Below are 4787 nucleotides of genomic sequence, written 5' to 3' on the forward strand. Positions count from 1 at the left end.
ATGAAAGCCTGCACATATTTTGACTAAATCCAGAAATTAAAAGTCAAGCTGTACCTATCACTAACACCACCCCCAATACTTCTTTTTTTAAAACTCTTACCTTCCCTCTTTGAATCAATACTGTATATTGGTTCCAAGGCAGAAGAGTGGTAAGGCTAGGCAATGACAGTTAAGTGACTTTCCCAGGATCACACAGCTAGGAAGTGTTTGAGGTCAGATTTGAACCCAGGACCTCCTGTCTCTGGGCCTGGCTCTCAATCCAAAAAGTCACCTAGCTGCCCCACTCCAATACTTCTTAATAGGACCTTCCACTACCCAAATTTCCTTGTCTAACTGGGGACATAAAGACTGTTCTATTTTATATGTTAGCTTCTGAGGGCAAGAACTCTCACTTTTGTAATTCTATCCTGTCTCACACAATTCCTAGCACAAAGTAGGTATTAAAAATATTTATTCGTTGAATTTCTCTTTTAGTTCCTAATGGATAAAAGAGCTTGAAAAAATAGCCTGGAAAAAATCTATTGAGGCTTATATGGGTGGAGTTAACCCTCAATGGGACACTAAACCACCCTCAAGTTCTAAGATTCAAAAAGCATCTAAGAGGCAGCATCATATACCAACTGGAAAACTAAACTTGGAGCCAGGAAGACTTGGCTACAAATCCCACCTGAGACATTTAGCATTCTCTCCTCTCACATGGCCACCATCTTCAATCAGGACTTCATCAGCACCCACCTTGAATAAGCTTCCACTATTCAATCCATTCTCCCCAGAGCTGGCAAAATGATAGTCCTACAGTTTTGACCATATCACGAACATGCTCAACAAACCCTTAATTCATGTTCTTCTGTTTATCATTTTTAAGTCTTCACATTTTGACTCCAACCTCCTTTTCCAGCCTTGTTACATACTGCTCTTCTTCATGCACTGTTCAGGCAAACTAAACTGACCTTCTTGATATTCTTCATACATGATATCCATTCCATTTTCTCCAGCCTTTGCATAGGCAGCTGCCCATACCTAGAAAATAGTCCTTCTTCATCTCTTTCCCCTTAGAATCTCCTGTTTCCCTTAAACTCAACTCAACAACCACCTTCTATGTGATGCTACTCCTGATCCCTTCCCAGTTGCTAGCACCCCCCAACTACCAGAATTACCTTGGATTTATAATAAATGTTTATAATAAATTTATTTGTTTTTTGTCTCCTATAAAATGTTAGCTCCTTGAGGTCAGAAACTGTTATTTATATTTTTATTTCTCATATGCCCAGCAGAGTGCCTGATATATTTTTTCATTGCTTTTTGTTTAGTCAAGTCCTTCTCTTTGTGATTCCATTTGAGGTTTTATCAGCAATGATAGTGGGATGGTTTGCCATTTCCTTCTTCAGCTCATTTTATAGATGAGGAAACTGAGGCAAACAGAGTTAAGTGGCTTACCCAGGTTCACATAGAAAGTGTCTGAAGCCATATTTGAACTCAGGAAAGTGTATTCCTGGCTCCAGGCCTGGAATTCTATCTACTCTGCCACCTAACTTCCCTGCCTGGTATATAGTGGGCACTTCAAAAATTCTCATGAATTGATTGACCAGGTGTTAACTTTGTGACTGAATGAATCTCAGTTTCCTCATCTGCAAAATGAGGATGATAATCATAACTATCCCATGAGTAGTAGAAAGGATCAAATAAGATAAGGTATCCAAAGTTATATAATTGCAAGCTATTATCTAGTAACAAAACGGTGCAGTATGTATTTTGCGTAGAAAATAATAGAAAAGGAGTGTAGAGAATGGAAAATACCAAGCCAGGGCTAGCCTAAAGCTTGCTGGAACTTAGGATTGAAAAAATAAATACACACACCTGTCTGAGCTAGTTCCCAAATAAACAGCTCTCAGCCTCCAATATTCTCATAAAATAATATGTCCAGAGGTCACACTTGCTTCGTGTCTCTGGAGTTACTTCTACAGGAAGGGTTTTGAAAGGTTTGTGTAATTGAAAAACCTAAACCTTCCTGGACTCAACGTGAATAACTATACAACAGCAACCCAAGGGCACCCCTATGAACAAACCTGTGCTAAAAGTAAGCAATAAAAGCCTCTTGGGAAAAGAAGAGACAATTTTGGACACAGAAAATACACATAAGGTGCAACAATGGATGAATTCTTTAGACCCCTAACCTTTTGATAATCTTGAAATGTCTCCCATGGAGCCATGGAGAAACAAGAATACTATTAAACTATTGGTGAAACTGGAAATTGGTGTAATCTATTGGAAAACAATATGGCATTCCAAAATGAAAGCTACAAACAAATCATATTCTTTGATGTTGAAAAACCACTATTAGAATTATACCTAAGGATGTTATAAAAAAATGGAGGGAAAACTAACTGTACAAAAATGTTCATGGTAGCATTCCCTACAAAAGCAGAATACAACCCATATGTCCAAGAAATTACTTCTCAATATAATGAAATAGAAAGTTAGCATGTGTCTATGAATTTGGAGTCAGAAAGACCTAAATTCAAATAAAATGCCTGCTAACAACAATAATAATAACTACCATTTATTTGCCACTTCAAGGTTAAGAAAGCACTTTAAAATATTATCACATTTAATCTTTTGCACAACCCTGGGAGATAGGTACTGTTATTATCTTCATTTTACAGATGAGGAAACTGAGGCAGACAAAGGCTCTCCCCAGATCACAGAGGTAGTAAATGTCTGAGTAGCTTAGGGGAGCAGAGGACAGAGTTCTGGACCTAGAGTAACTTGTTATTATAATTGCGGAAATACTCCTGAAACTAATATGTCTGTTTTTCATGATCTTCCTTACTATGCAGATACAACTGACACAGAGTAAGCCTGGAAAAGAGTTAATAAGGAGCCTGCAGTGAGCCAGAAGTCTTGCTCATTCCTGGACACCTTCTCAGTGCTGACTGGCTGACCTTGCTGAGCTGTCCACCACAAACCCTAACTGAAGGAGCCTCATGGTCAGTGGTTGCTACCAAACATCCTGAAACAACTGCGTCCCATCTGTCCCTGGACAACACTGTCTAGTTATCCACTCTCAACTCCTTCCCAATTCACCGCCTTGGGTCTGCAAGTTTAAATTGTCCCTACCCCTCTCATGCTGAGGATGGGGGGCTTCATTCTGGATGTCCCCCAGTATGCATGTCTAATTATTTTCCATTTTAATAATCTTTTTAACTCAACCAGGACTCTTCATATTTGAGAAATAGGTTTTTCATGGTTGACATTATTGACTATAATTACTACCAGCAAAACAAATCTGCAAGCAACAGAGGAGAAAAAAAGTGGGAAATGGCATGGATGCAAATCGGATATTATATTTGTCAAGCCAAGTACAAATAATTTGGGCTTCAGGATTTTACTAATAATCACTTCTTTTAAGTCTGGGCTCATGATTTCATTGGTGTGAGGAATTATCAGTGATAAATATTCTTCCCCTAATATAGTTGAGCGATTTCTTTGGACTTGGTATTCTTAGGCATTTGCCTGAGCAATAAAGAGTTAAATGACTTTCCCAGAGTCCTGTAAACCCTTCAAAGGCAAGACATGAACCCAGCTCTTCCTGACTTCAAGACCACACTGTCTCTCAAAATCCTTTTGTGTTTTATTTGGATAGTTGTTGGTGGTAATTAAGTTTGCAATAGAATTTTCTCTTTTTAAAGAAATTCCCATGCCAACAAAATATATGGGAGGAAGCTGGCTTTTTCACTTTGCACCTTTCCTTTGTACCTTTGTCAGCCAATTTAAAAGGAATGTAGAGGCACTTTGGTTTTGAAGCTAGCTATTTGTCCTTTTGAAAAGAATCTAAATTATTTCTTGTTCCTAATGTAGACAACAGAATAATTGTATAATGTAAAATGGACATTTGCTAAGGATTAGGGCAGGGAGGAGGGGGAGAGAGAATATCCAGAAATAATTCCTTTAAGCAGGGACTTTGATATTAGAGTTTACAAAACATGAGCTAGTTGATCAAGGAACTGGGGGAAGGAGAACCTACAGGGGAAAAACTTTATAACAATCAAATCAATGAAAAATAAAGACAGGGCTTTTCTAATATTATTATTATATAAATTAATTGAGAAATAATTAATCAATAGGTATCGTGTGCCTTCTGTATACCCAGGACTATGCTGAATTCTTAGAAAATAATAGCAATAGTAATTTATGTTTAAGGTTTATGGAGGATTTTTTCTCTCTGCAAAATTGTAAGATTCATACTTCAAATATCATCAACCTCATTTTATATATGAGGAAAGTGAGGAGTAAGATGGAGCATAGTGCTATGTTAAGAATACTGAATATGCATCTAGGAATTACTGAATTACTATTGCTATTATTTTACAAGAATTCAGCATAATCCTGGGCATATAAATGCCTATTGGGCACAACTGAAGGCACAGAATACTTACTGATTAATCATTTTTCAATTAATTTATATGATAATAATGTTAGAAAATCCCTGTCTCCATTTTTCATTCAGAATATGCTCTTTACTACCTATGTGATCTTAGGCAACTCATAATCTCACTGGCCTTTGGTTTCCTAAACTATAAAATAAGGGAATTAGATAAGAAGATCTCTAAAGTCCCTCGCAACTTTTGACTCAAAGTGATTTGTCCATAAATAATAGTGAATATGTTTCAGAGATAATATTATAATAATCCATATTATTTAGTTCTAAATATAGTATCTTCCCTGTTGTGCCATACTACTTTGATCTACAATAATAAAGGTGAGACTTTTCTTTAGTCTCTGATGTA

The sequence above is a fragment of the Gracilinanus agilis genome, chromosome 1 (genome assembly GCF_016433145.1).
Source record: "Gracilinanus agilis isolate LMUSP501 chromosome 1, AgileGrace, whole genome shotgun sequence".
NCBI lineage: Eukaryota > Metazoa > Chordata > Mammalia > Didelphimorphia > Didelphidae > Gracilinanus > Gracilinanus agilis.